Raw genomic sequence first — 15,217 nt, forward strand, 5'->3', positions numbered from 1 at the left:
TTCTGATGTCTGTGGGAGTTTTGTCATTGAATTCTATGGAAGCAGAGTTGGGCCCCTTTTTTGCTTTGAAGTAGCACCAAGACAACACAGTGGCAAAGTGAAAAAGCAAGTAACAGTACAGTCTCCATCTCTAGTGACAAGGAGAAAGCTGAAGAGGAAGAATTGACTAAGCAAACTGATTCTAAGAATGAAGCAGGAAAAGGAAGAAAACCAATAATATATCTAATATACACTCAGATGTTGCCTGGAAAAAGCCATCTAAAAGGACATTACCAGATTAAATTTGCCCCATATTTAGGTTTTTATAAAAATAAACTTTTACAAACCTAAGATTACATGTTTTCATGAAGCTGCTTTAAATTCCAATGAACCATTTTTAAAAAGCATGTTCCCTGGCCATGTTTGCAAATCAAACGTGTTAGCAATGCATGAGAATGGGAAAGTGACAACTAGCTACACACCAAAGTGAATTTACTCATATATTTATTTGTCTGAGCTGCAAGAAACACAGTTTTTAAAAAACAGCACGAATAGTTTAAAGTAAGTAAGATTTTTTAAATTCTTTTGATTTAAATAATTGAAGGGTTTAATTTGAACACAGGCAAGATTTATTTTGAGAGAGATCTCATTCTGCCACCACTGATGTCAATGGTGGCGCTGCAGAGAGAAGTAGCACCTACGATTTTAACTTTGCAGAATTCATTGAAATTCAATTGCCATTTTCTTTTTCAGGCAGTGTTACTTTCTCTAACCAGTCAAGGGTGCCTCAATTTGTGACCCCAAAAGAGTCAGCAGTGTTCAAGTTGCTTTTCCATTAATGCAGGAAATACAGCTCTGAACATATTTCAGAGGAGTACAGACACATGGGGAGAAAGTGTCAGCATTTGACATGTCTAGTTAGTAATCATTGAAAACAAAGTAAAGTAAAGCATTGAAAACAAAGTACCAGAATAGAAAGAATCTTGGGGTATTTGTAAGAATTAGGAGCAAGCACTGCTGGTACCATTTCTTAGTCCCTGGGGAATCATCTGAGTTTCTCCCCATTTATCTTCTAACTTCCATATATTTGGAGCAGCATCAAGGATTTTTTTCAACATATTGTACAGTAAGTGTCAGTGGCTTGTCCAAGACAAATTATCCTCTATGAAAGGTGGCCATGAAAACCAAGTACACGTCAAATCATCCATCTGAACAGGTTTAGAATAATACATTGCACAGCTGATCTGTGGACTTGATGTTGACATTTTACGTGTCTTTCTATCAAACCAGTAATAAAACTCATGGCTGAGTCTGAACCTCATTAGCATGGTCCTTCTTTTATGGACTTCCACAGAGTTAAGCAGCTATGCAAGGAAAGATGAGGCATGATCTAAACCAAATAGATTGGGGTCATGTCTATTGTAGATATGTTGCTCATGGTTCAAATGGTGGATTATGTGTTGGGCACAGTACATTAGGCAGTGTTCCAATTTGTCAGCTGTTCGCCCACCTCCTCCAAAGTAACATGCAGCACTGTGTATTATCACTTTAATCATTGTATAAAACAGTTGACAAGTTAGGCTGCTATGCAAATGTCTGAGTTCAGAGGCCACTAGCCTCCTGGAGTCAGGTATCAGAGGGGTAGCCGTGTTAGTCTGGATCTGTAAAAGCAGCAAAGAATCCTGTGGCACCTTATAGACTAACAGACGTTTTGGAGCATGAGCTTTCATGGGTGAATACCCACTTCTTCAGATGCATGTGGTGGAAATATCCAGGGGCAGGTATATATATGCTAGCAAGCAAGCTAGAGATAACGAGGTCAGTTCAATCAGGGAGGATGAGGCCCTGTTCTAGTAGTTGAGGTGTGAAAACCAAGAGAGGAGAAACTGGTTCTGTAGTTGGGAAGCCATTCACAGTCTTTGTTCAATCCTGAGCTGATGGTGTCAAATTTGCAGATGAACTGAAGCTCAGCAGTGTCTCTTTGAAGTCTGGTCCTGAAGTTTTTTTGCTGCAGGATGGCCACCTTAAGGTCTGTTATAGTGTGGCCAGGGAGGTTGAAGTGCTCTCCTACAGGTTTTTGTATATTGCCATTCCTAATGTCTGATTTGTGTCCATTTATCCTTTTCCGTAGAGACTGTCCAGTTTGGCAGATGTACATAGCAGAGGGGCATTGCTGGCATATGATGGCGTATATTACATTGATGGATGTGCAGGTGAATGAACCAGTGATGGTGTGGCTGATCTGGTTAGGTCCTGTGATGGTGTCGCTGGTGTAGATATGTGGGCAGAGTTGGCATCGAGGTTTGTTGCATGGATTGGTTCCTGAGCTACAGTTATTATGGTGCGGTGTGCAGTTACTAGTGAGAATATGTTTCAGGTTGGCAGGTTGTCTGTGGGCAAGGACTGGCCTGCCACCCAAGGCCTGTGAAAGTGTGGGATCATTGTCCAGGATGGGTTGTAGATCCTTGATGATGCGTTGGAGGGGTTTTAGCTGGGGGCTGTATGTGATGGCCAGTGGAGTCCTGTTGCTTTCTTTCTTGGGTTTGTCTTGCAGTAGGAGGCTTCTGGGTACACGTCTGGCTCTGGAAAAATTCCACCATGATTTCAACAGCTTCCACCCCACCATGAACCTCAGCCTGGACCAATTTATATGGGAGGTCCACTTTCTTGACACCACAGTGCAAATAAGTGATGGTCACATTAACACCACCCTATATCGAAAACCTACCGACCGCTATGCCTACCTTCATGCCTCCAGCTTCCATCCCGGACACATCACACGATCCATTGTCTACAGCCAAGCACTGAGGTACAACCGCATCTGCTCTAACCCCTCAGACAGAGACCAACACCTACAAAATCTCCACCAAGCATTCTCAAAACTACAATACCCGCACGAGGAAATAAGGAAACAGATCAACAGAGCCAGACGTGTACCCAGAAGCCTCCTACTGCAAGACAAACCCAAGAAAGAAAGCAACAGGACTCCACTGGCCATCACATACAGCCCCCAGCTAAAACCCCTCCAACGCATCATCAAGGATCTACAACCCATCCTGGACAATGATCCCACACTTTCACAGGCCTTGGGTGGCAGGCCAGTCCTCGCTCACAGGCAACCTGCCAACCTGAAACATATTCTCACCAGTAACTGCACACCGCACCATAATAGCTCTAGCTCAGGAACCAATCCATGCAACAAACCTCGATGCCAACTCTGCCCACATATCTACACCAGCGACACCATCACAGGACCTAACCAGATCAGCCACACCATCACTGGTTCATTCACCTGCACATCCACCAATGTAATATACGCCATCATATGCCAGCAATGCCCCTCTGCTATGTACATCGGCCAAACTGGACAGTCTCTACGGAAAAGGATAAATGGACACAAATCAGACATTAGGAATGGCAATATACAAAAACCTGTAGGAGAGCACTTCAACCTCCCTGGCCACACTATAACAGACCTTAAGGTGGCCATCCTGCAGCAAAAAAACTTCAGGACCAGACTTCAAAGAGACACTGCTGAGCTTCAGTTCATCTGCAAATTTGACACCATCAGCTCAGGATTGAACAAAGACTGTGAATGGCTTGCCAACTACAGAACCAATTTCTCCTCTCTTGGTTTTCACACCTCAACTACTAGAACAGGGCCTCATCCTCCCTGATTGAACTGACCTCGTTATCTCTAGCTTGCTTGCTAGCATATATATACCTGCCCCTGGATATTTCCACCACATGCATCTGAAGAAGTGGGTATTCACCCACGAAAGCTCATGCTCCAAAACGTCTGTTAGTCTATAAGGTGCCACAGGATTCTTTGCTGCTTTAGCATCCTGGACTCTCTTTTCATATGTGAATCTCTCTTTCTCCCTGTAGCCCTCATTGCCAAGCATATTAAAAACACTTGAGGATGTTACGCATGTTAGCTCATTCTCTGCTTCCTTCCACTGTGATATGTTGAATTTGAAGGTAGATCACTACAAAAAGCAAAGTGGTTTGTGGCTTCCCTTCAGTTTTTCACTGATTTCCACTAAAAGGGCCATTTGATTTTAGAGGCAACAAAGTGTTTCATTACAAAGGAGATGTGCTCTTGCACAGAGCTAATGTGGGAACACTTACTTCTCTATAGAATTTCAACTTATTTTTATTCACAAACAACAGCATTCCCTGGGGGGGAATGATAGTTTTTCCAAACTTTTGAAATGTGCAAATTCTCACTTGCAAAAATCTGAATTCACATGGGCAAAGCCTTAAAGCAAAAATGAATAGTGAGACTGCTGCTGCTGGGTCAGTCTATCAGTCCACTTTGTGGCACACAATGTGGCAAGAGCAGACTACAGCAATGGCAGTGCTTCAGAGCAACTAGGCCTAACAGCATCAAGAAAGCACCAGTAGCAGTGTCAGCAGGAGGCAGACTGAGGTATGGTGGCAGGAGAAAGCCATGAACATGAAAGTCTCCCCTAGAACTTGAATATTTATGTGGAAAAATCCATCGCAGAATTTAGGAACCTCTCCTATTCTACCATTAATCTCAGTGACCATTCCTGTCCACTCCTCTGGAAGCCACGGCAAATCATTTTAGCTATGAACAGGTGTGGTATCATGCTCTTCTGGCTATTTGGACTTGCTTAACAACTTTGTGAATGCTAATCACAGTACTGATATATTGAAGTGGCACAAGTGATTTGTAGGCACTTTGCAGTCTGAGAAGTCTTCCAATACTGGCAGAGCAATACAGAGGAAAAAAAGGACAGAAACATCCAGTTTTGTGGCAGGTTCTAGTTTACTGTAACCATTATATTCTAATGTGCGTAAGAGGCTTCTGCAATAACTAAAAGTCAGCCATGCCTATGCTATTAAGTATAAGATGAGAAAATGCAGATGGTATTCTCATTTTTTTTGTACTGGAATCCTGTTGGAGTTCAGATCCCCATGCTCCGTTGAATTGGTGGTGGCAGACATCAGCACTGATAATGTCAGAATGAGTTGTGGACTTTCATTTGCAAAATGAATAAGAAAAAATGCTATTCTAGCCAGGGGCGGCTCCAGGCCCCAGCACACCAAGCATGTGCTTGGAGCGGCAAGCCGCGGGGGACGCTCTGCCGGAGCCGCGAGGGCGGCAGGCAGGCTGCCTTCGGTGGCTTGCCTGCAGAGGGTCCGCTGGTCCCGCGGCTTCGGAGGACCTTCCGTAGGTGTGCCTGCGGGAGGTCCACCGAAGCTGCGGGACCAGCGGACCCTCCGCAGGCAAACCGCCGAAGCAACCTGCCTGCCATGCTTGGGGTGGCAAAATGCCTAGAGCCGCCCCTGATTCTAACACGCGGCAAGACATTTCTTAGAAGTTGTCTTAGGATCCTAATGTAAGAAAAATATTTGAAAGAGAAGAGTATACTTTGGAAAAATTGCGTGATTCATATATGGACATCAGAATTTACCTCCTAAAGCCAGTCCTTGTGGACATTTGCTCACTCTGTGTCAGGATCTGATCCAGCTCCAATTGAAGTCAATGAGAATCTCTCATTAAGTTTAAAAGAGCTGGCTGAGCCCTAGGCATGCAAGCAGGGAGCATGGCAAAGAGCCGCTCTCCCTTTCTGCCGCTGCATAGTGGCTGGCTATAGTTGTACTTCCTGAGGTCTGCCCGCAGTGTTAGATTGTCCAAATGGGTCTGAGAAGGGAGGGTTGCAGACAAGACACTGACTACCCCACCCTTCTGCACTTGTCCAGGTGTCAGATGGGCGGAATGTATGCTTCACTTTTGAAATGGTGGCAGAGCTCCTGCTCTGATGTGCCCAGCCCATAACTCTCCAGAGACAGAGGTTCAGTAGGCCAGAATACCTCCAGATAGTCCTGTTGCAGTGCAGACTCTCTGCATCCCTTCCGTACAATATAGACTCAGGCCACTATATAACCTCTGTATTTTTGGATGGAAGAATTTGTCTATCAGTAACTGCTGAGTAAGTTGCTTAGCTCTGTGTTTCAACCGTGTTAGCAATATATTCCTCACCCACACACTACTTGAATGTATGATGTGGTGTCGGTTCAAGTAATACAGCATGTATATTATATTTTAATAAACCAGTTGCTTAATTTAACCTTCTGATATATCAATAGTAGGTGTAAGCTTTGTTCAGATTGTTTTATCGGTTGCTCTTCTTTGTAGTAAGAGTAACTTATTACTTATTGCCCAGAATTCAATTTTTAAATAGTTCTGCATATCTCATTGGCAAGAATGTGTTTTATTTACAGTGTTGGAACACACTTACTTGTGTCTATTTTGTTATCGTGATTTCAAAAGTCTGCATTTAGTTGAAGAAAGTGGGAGAACAAACTTTTAAAATGATATTTTTTCACAATGCAGCTTTTGTGTCTATTAGAACAGAAGATTATTTTCATCCTCATTTGTTCTCACACAAGCTTGCCTATCTCGACATGCTAGAGGAATGAAGGACACACGGCTACCATGCACTTATTAGTTTGCACCACATCTTTGTTTTTCTTTTATCTGTTAATGTATATGTTTTGTTACGGTTTATTAAAACAAATTGAGCAGAAAAGGAATTCCACTTGATGCTGCAAAAACTTTTCAGTTTCTGAAAATAGCCTGTGCTAAAATATACTACAGCCCAAACGGACAAAAATAAAATTATAAAGTGGTTGAAAGAGAAATCTCCTTTACTACAGGGCTGAATTTAAACAGAATGCATTTTTGTATGCAAAAATAAAGTGCAACATATTCTACAGAAATAGTAAAATTCCTGAGATACTGTCTTTGTTCTCTAGCAGTAGGTTTTGGACAGACACAAATGTTACCGAAATATTGGGTTTGCCTAGCTGAAAGCCAATTAACACAAATATTCACCCTAAAATTGTGTGTGAGTGAAAGAGTAATCCATCTGTCCACACATATGGTGAGAAAAGCAGAGAAATTTGTTCTGCAGAGTACTGCATATTGCCTCATTCACAAACAGTGAAAGAACTACCATTTTTGCTGCACCTTCCATCGCAGTTTGGCATGTCATGAACCCTGGAGTGACTGACATCACCTCTAACTCATTATTCTGTCAAGGGTTGGGCATGACAATTCAGATTATGATCAGTGTCAATCTTTTTGATTGTTTCTCTTTCACTGACATCAAATGACAGAATAAAGCTGTAATTGAATTTGAAGTAGCATCTGAAAAACAGGATAGTGAACAACTCTGCTGTACTTCAGAGGTGGAAATGAAATTAAACTGTGAAGCATGAAATGGAAGGAGCGGAATGGATGATAGATGTTGCTAAACTCAACCACACTGCACACGGATGTATCTAATGACCTCAGTGGAGGCAACGAGATTCTGCCCATTCATAGAAGCATACATGGTGTCAAGTGCTCGCTCTCTCTCTCTCACTTCTTCCTTCCCCTTTTCCAGGGCTCAGTCCAATGCCTGAGGGATTTCTGATTAAAGAACAGGTTAATAGGCAGTCCTGCAGCTAACTCATACATTCCCCTGCAGCATTTGTGTAGTAAAAGATCAAAACCCTAATCCAGCAAAGTTTTATTGGGCCAGAAGAGGACTTAACCTCCCTTTAATCATCCAAAAGTACAAGGCCAGAAGATGCTAATGGGTTGAGAGAGGCCCTATAGTTATAAAACTTACCTAGGACAGATGCAGATGAAAACAACTTTTCTTGATTGTTGGATCAAAGGCTGTTAAGACATATTTTTTTCAGCATTAGTTTTCTAATTATCTTTGTGATCAAAGACAACCTAGACATGTTACCCTCATGTATGTTTCTATCCCTGTTTCCTGGAGGTAGTTATTTGCAATGGAATTTATTCAGCACTGCAAGCTTCTCTGTAAGAAAGCCATGCACACGTTTGAAAATAACACAGGAATCTCTATACTGGAGCAGACCACTTGTCCATTATGTCTAGTATCCTGCCACCCTACCATGGTCCATACTAGATGCTTCTGAACAAGGCTCACCTCCCTCTCCATGGTGCACACCTAGACCGTTGTACAATGCTGTGCCTGGAGGTTATGGTGGTTTTCTTCTGGACCCTGCAGTTGTGACCCTAAAGCCAAATATTTGGATTACCCTTATCTTAGACCTATCTACTTTAAGAATCTACTTAAAGTAGATAGGTCTAAGATAAGGGTACTTTAAGAATCATTATACTTTAAGAATCGTTATAGTCTAGGATTACCCTTATCTTAGACTAGAAGATATTTAGGCATGTTTGCCCAGATTCTGAACCCACTGAGGTCAATGTCAAGCTTCCTACTATCTTCAGTAGCTATAGGATCAAGTCTGCTGTTTTTCTGTATCTTAATGATGAGGACAATCTCTTTCAGCCTTTTCTTTGTGAAATAATGCTCAGACAGAAAAGGGAAAACATGGCAAAAAAGATGTGTCCTGAGATCGTAAATTTTCCATTATATCAGAATTCCTTTTCTTCCCCGATGGACTTTGTGTTGGTGCTTTTGAGCCCTTTCTTCCTCCCACTTTTGATGATTAAAGAAGAAAACCAATGTGTGCTTCTTTGTAATATATTTATGGACACATCCTTTTTAGTTTAAAGTTCTTTCTGGTCTTCATTTAAACAAATATTTGTCTCTATGGCACTAAATGTTCTCTTTTGACATACATTGTGGTGGTTTATTTTAATTAAATACGTTGGAAACTAAAAATATGTACCATCAAAAATAAATATAATAACAAATACAATAACCATCCAGCAATTCTACACTCAGAATTCCTTGCATGGCTGTTTCCAGCAATCCTACACTCAGATGTGATGTGTTCTTCATTTACACTGTGAAGGTGTGGGCAATTGAGTGGATATAGAGGTGGCTCTGGAAATAGCCCATTAGCCATCTCTTCTTAGATCTCTTCAGAACAAGTTCAGCTTCTGTTCTCTAACATGGAACATATCCTATCGAGAACAGTTGTCTGACTCTGTAACCTAATGGCTGACTTGAAGCATGCACAAACCTTTTACATTGACAGAAAAATAAAGGATAATTTTCTTGCTAGTGCTGGAATTGAAGCCTTCACCAACAGCCTCAAAAAACCTGCCAAAATGCATAATGAGCAGACTTGTACCAAATTTGGAGCAGCAAGGTGATATTATCATAAGAGAAGGATTCAGTCGACCATGCAAATTGAGCTGAAGAACTGCAGTGGACTAAATATATGATCAAATAAGACCCCCTGCATCTTCCAAAGGGAGAGATTAGCAGCAGATGGCAGCGGCACACAGCAAAGTTTTTCTTTAATCCTAAATTCCTTCAGGGTTTGTAAAATGAGATATCTGAAACCCCGGGCAGGGGAAAGAGGAAATCAAGATGCTATGTGTACTGATAATGTACCATCACGTCACTCTTGATTCACAAGATGATGCTTTTGCACAGTGGAAATTATACATTTGAAACTGATAGAGAAAGAGAGAGAACATATCTGGTCTTTAAATGTGTTATAATGAAGCTGGCTGGCTATATACAACCAGGACTTCATTGTAAAGTCTGAAGAAGCAGCTGGAAGCATCTTTGTCGATGCAAGTGCCTCAGCCCAAATCCACAAAGGCACCTGGGTGTCTAAATCCCAGCTTTAGGCTCTACTGCAATCCACAGAACTGCTCCGCTGCCACCTAACCCTGTAGGTGCTGAACCTTACTTGGCACCTAAGCTTTCAAGGTAACATTTCCCTAGGCACCTATGTTTCTGCCTCTGGGCACGTACACTGCTGCCTCACTCTAGGAGTCTGGGCCCCTATCTCCCTCCTAAGCCCCAGTGCAATCCACGAAACAGGAGAAGATTGGCAGAAGAGCATCTCTCTCACCTGTGGCCCCTGATCCAGTAGGTGAGCTCAGAGCACACTTAAGGGATCAGACCCCATTCAAAATCCAGATGGAGGTGGTGCTGCTGCTGTACCTTATAACCCTTAGCCCAGTGGTTAGAGACTTCCCCTGGGATGCAGGAGAGCCAGGGTCAATCCTTCCTTTGCCTGAGGTAGAGAAGGGATTTAAATAGGGGGCTTCTAGCATTGAGCGCATCACATCTTCCAACGTATGTGTGTTGGGGGGGGGGAGTGTCTCAATCGCTACTACTGAAACCATCAAGCTTTGTATAAATAATTAAATAGCTGTTGGAGTAGGGGGGGCTGGATTTCTCACTCCCCAGGTTCATTCCCTAACCACTAAGCTATAGAGCAAGCCTCAAGCTGTCTCTTTCACTGGCCAAAAAATTCTTGATGTACCCACACACAGTGGAATGACTTCACCAGAAGAGAGAGGGAGAGCGCACCATATTAGACTAGCCCATAGCCCAGTGTTGGGGCACTCTCCTGAGAGTTAGAAAACCTCTGTTCAAATCCTTGCTCCCCGATCTGTCAGACTCGGAATTCAACCTTGGTCTCACGCCTTCCCAGTGAGTGATCTAACCACTGGGCTAAAAAAAACTGATAAGGTTGGTGCTGCTGCCCCCACTACGTCATCCTCCCAGTGTGAAGCAAGGGAAGTGCCTAACTCACTCTCAACTTAGGCACCTCAGTCACCTGACTCCAGGATAAGGGTTCCTGGCTGAGGATCACAAGCAGAAATAGGTGCCTTCCTGCAGCCAGGATTTTAGTGCCAAGCTCTGCGAGAAGGGTGGGGCTGAGGGCACAACCTTCTGGTTAGCATCTCCCACTGGCTAGCTTAGGTGGCTTCCCACCTAGGCCTTGGCTACACTTGAGAGTTACTGCGCTGTTGGTGGCTTTATAGCACTGTAACTCACTCCCCGTCCACACTGGCAAGGCACATACAGCGCTGCTTGTAGTCCACCTCCCCGAGAGGAATAAAGAGTATAGCGCTGCTGCTGCTGTGCTGAGCTGCCAGTGTAAACAGGGAATAATCTTAGTATGCTGTAACTGACCTCCGGAAGCTTCCCATAATCCTTTTAAGTGAAGGTCCCTGTCATAACATAATTCCCAGATTTGGACCTTAGCGTCCAAAATATGGGTGTTAGCATGAAAATCTCCAAGCTTAGTTACCAGCTTGGACCCGGTAAAGCTGCCACCACCCAAAAAATTAGAGTGTTTTGGGGCACTCTGGTCCCCCCAAAAACCTTCCCTGGGGACCCCAAGACCCAAATCCCTTGAGTCTCACAACAAAGGGGAATAAACCATTTCCCCCCCCTTCTCCCTTCCAGGTGTTCCCTCCCTGGTTCCTGGAGAGACACACAGAAGCAAGCTCCGTGAATCTAAACAGAGAGATTCCACCCTCCCAGTCTCCAGTCCTGGAAAACACAAGCACCGGGATATCTAATCTCTCTTCCACCCCCCCCCTTCACCCAGAGGGAATGCAAAGTCAGGCTAGTAAATCTAACACATAGAGATTTTCTTTTCCCCCTGACTTCTTCCTCCCACCAATTCCCTGGTGAGCTGCAACTCAATTCCCTGGAGTCCCCCACTAAAGAAAAACTCCAACAGGTCTTAAAAAGAAAGCTTTATATAAAAAGAAAGAAAAAATACGTAAAAATGGTCTCTCTGTATTAAGGTGACAAACACAGGGTCAATTGCTTAAAAGAAATATGGATAAACAGCCTTATTCCAAAAGAACACACTTCAAAACACTCCAGCAAGTACACACATGTAAATACAAAATAAAAACCATATAAATCACTATCTTATCTTTTGTACTTACAACTGGGAAACAGAAGATTAGAAAAGCAGGAGGCAGAAAAATCCTCTCATAGCCGAGAGAGTACAGGCAGAAGACCAAGAACAAAGGACTCACACACAAACTTCCCTCCACCCAGATTTGAAGAAGTCTTGTTTCCTGATTGGTCCTCCGGTCAGGTGTTTCAGGTTACTCCTTTCCAGGTAAAAGAACATTAACCCTTAGCTATCTGTTTATGACAGTCCCGCTCTTTGTTTTGTTGTGATGCCTCTCTTTGTTTTGTTGTGAACTCTGGGCTCCGGAGCTGCTTATCAAAAAAACAAACACAGCTACTGTTTGCTGTGAATGAGCAGAGGCAGGGGGGCTCCCTTTGGAACACCCACAGCTAGTGTTTGCTTGAAGAGAGGGGGAGGGAGGGGGCTTGAGGAGAGAAGCAGCGCAGCAAGTGAGGGGGATCCGTTTCGGCGAGGGTGCTTATCTGGACTGTGAGTTAAAAAACAGCTGTTCTTTGGTTTCAGTGAGTGAGAGGGCTGGGGGACGGAGTCGGAACTTGCAAAGCAGCTGCTGACACAGTGTCGGCTCCAAAAATCCACTCTCTCTCTCCCCCCACACTCCCTGTCACACTCCACTCCACCTCCCTCTTTTGAAAAGCACGTTGCAGCCACTTGAACACTGGGATAGCTGCCCATAATGCACCGCTCCCAATGCCGCTGCAGATGCTGCAAATGTGGCCATGACAGTGCGCTGGTAGCTGTCAGTGTGGACAGACTGCAGCACTTTCCCCACTCAGCTGTACGAAGACAGGTTTAACTCCCAGCACTGTACAGCTGCAAGTCTAGCCATACCCCTAGTATGCTAGTTTCTGTAGATCACATTGTAAGGTGCCTGTCTCTCTCCGTGCATTGTATAGGGAACCTAGGCACCTAACTCAGGCTTTGTGGGTCTCATATTGTTCCAGTGATCTTCTAGGTGCATTCAGTATTGCAACACCTTAGTACCTTGTGGATCCAGACCGTCCTTACCTCCTCCCACTTGTATGAAGGCTTATGTCTTCACTCATTAACCTCTTCAGCTTACATATCAGCATGAAATCCTGCTCCCATGGAAATAATGGCAAAAATCCCATTGATTTCAGTGGGGCAGGATTTCACCCCAGCGCTGTGATTGTGGGGACAATGTGTTTAGACTGTATCTGAGGTGAAAAGGAAACTCTTTTAAGTACCCAGGATATTACAGAGTACCATTGTAAACTGTACTGTCCTGTTACCCAACAGTATTTACACTAGAATTAGCCTAAGGTGTAAAATAAAATCAGACTCAGAAACTGTGGCTAACAACTCCCAGCTCCAAGACCTAAGAAAAAAGTATCTGGCATTACCATAAAACTATTCACTACAGTCATAGGCCCTGATTTCAGAAAAGCATTTTAGGATATGCTTACATCCATCCCAGTGCAGACATAATTTTCCTGTGCAGTGTTTAGGTACTACAGGGTTGGGCTGTAATAGGGTGGCAGAGTTCTTCTGTTAACCTATCCAATTAGCAGCTATTGGAAACCTGCAACAAGCTGATGACATTCTGCTGTGGCAGTGCAACTCATTAACTCCACCTAGACTATAGGGGAGGTGAATGAGAGAGCCCAGGGCTAGGATGAGAGGTCTCAGCAAAGAAGTTTTAGGAACAGCCAAACTTAGGCTGATGTTCATTGTCTGAGTCATCATTAAAGTCAAACCATAGGAAGAGTGTAAGATTTTTTGGACACGAGCTCAAAGTCTGTGTGTTCTGCTGAAGAAAGACTAGAGATTCATTATGTTCATGTGACTGATGTAGAAAAACTTTAGATAGTATGACAGATACTGCAACTCCATGCAGTAGCTTTGGGGAAACAGTGTATTAAGTTTTATGAATGGTTTATGTATTACTGTGGACCAGAGATTGCATGCAACTCTGGGGGCAGAGGTGGTGGTGGGGTGTTACCAGCTCCTCCAGGAATTAAAAATAAAGGAGAGTGATTAAGGTGAGTCAGGCAGTAAACACCTCCAGACAGGTACCATTTCTCGGGAGGTTTGCGTATACTGATACAAACTGGGTATTCCAGAGACCAATAGGCAAAGAATGGGTTTTTGATGTAAAAAGGCTGGGTTTAAACTGACTCAGGGCTATCTTTCCGATCCAGCAACCAGACAGGAGCTTCTGTCCAAGGAAGGACCCACATTTTGAGGAAGAGTTGGAAACACTTTGGCCTACTAGGATCACATAAAACTAATGGGTGACTCCTGATAGATTTAGTGTGTGTTTAAATGTGTCTTTTGTCTTTATTATGTTCTCTCTATTACTTTTCCCTTAAGAATGAATGTGCTTGCTTAGGGCTTGTCTCCACTTACCAGGGGATTGACACACAGCTATTGATCCACTGGAGGTTGTAAGGTGCCTGTCTCTCTCCATGCATTGTATAGGGAACCTAGGCACCTAACTCAGGCTTTGTGGGTCTCATATTGTTCCAGTGATCTTCTAGGTGCACTCAGTATTGCAACACCTTAGTACCTTGTGGATCCAGACCGTCCTTACCTCCTCCCACTCGTATGAAGGCTTATGTCTTCACTCATTAACCTGCTTAGTGGGTCTAGTGAAGACCCAGTAAAGCAATCACCGATCGCTCTCCCGTTAACTCCGGTACTTCACTGGAACGAGAAGCATAAGGTAAGTCGATGGAGAGTTTTTCCCATTGACCCAGTGCAGTGTAGGCACCGCACTAAGTCGACCTAAGGTATGCAAACTCCAGCTACCTTAGTGACGTTGCTGGAGTTGCATAATTAGGTTGACTTAGCCCCATAGTGTAGACCTGCCCTTAGAAAGCGCTGTGTAGTAGCTAGTAACTTCTGGCAACACACTGTACATAGCCCTTGGAGAGAGAAAGCCATGCACAGGTGCTGGCCTGTAGGCACATTGGCTTGCTGGGGGTATCACAGTGTAAGATGGGCTGTACAGCCTTAAAATCCCCCAGTCAGAAGGTAGTGAGGGCAGGGGTCGCTGCCCAGAGACAGATACTGGCTGGAGACTTGAGATCTGACTGGGCACTCCTGGAATGGACCATGGTGTGGGGGAGACAGATGAAATTGCCCTGAAACTGTGACAGATGGCTTGTGGTACAGTGAAACCCTGCTATAGCGCAATGTCTGGGGTCCAAAAAATTCCATCACAATAAATGCGAGGTCGTGATATAGTGGGGTTTCAAGCCGGTCAGTTTAAATCAGTGGTCCCCAATGTGGTGCATTGAAGTGCTCCACCTAGTGCCTAGTACCACTAGTGCCTAGTGCCCAGCAGAGGAGAGAAGCCATGGCCCCGTGCCTCCCGGGGACAGAGAACTCTGAGGCTGCGGGCGCCGGTGCTATCTGTCCCCAGCAGGTGCAGGGCCTCAGCTTCTCTCCCGCTTGGAGAGAAGCCACGGCCCTGCGCCTGCCAGAGACAGAGAACTCCAGGGCTGTGGATGCCGGTGCTCTCTGTCCTCGGCAGGCGCAGGGCCGCGGCTCCTCTTGAAGCCGAAGAGAAGCCGTGGCCCTGCACCTGCCGGGGACAGAGAGCACC

The 15,217-nt window shown here is 44.3% G+C and overlaps 1 protein-coding gene across 6 annotated transcripts in view; it reads left to right on the forward strand.

Moving 5' to 3' along the window:
* Positions 1–15,217, forward strand: part of TMEM117 (transmembrane protein 117) — a 393,879-nt gene that overhangs the window by 208,035 nt on the left and 170,627 nt on the right. The window lies entirely within an intron of this gene.

This window comes from Gopherus flavomarginatus, chromosome 1, assembly GCF_025201925.1.
Source record: "Gopherus flavomarginatus isolate rGopFla2 chromosome 1, rGopFla2.mat.asm, whole genome shotgun sequence".
Classification (NCBI taxonomy): Eukaryota; Metazoa; Chordata; order Testudines; family Testudinidae; genus Gopherus; species Gopherus flavomarginatus.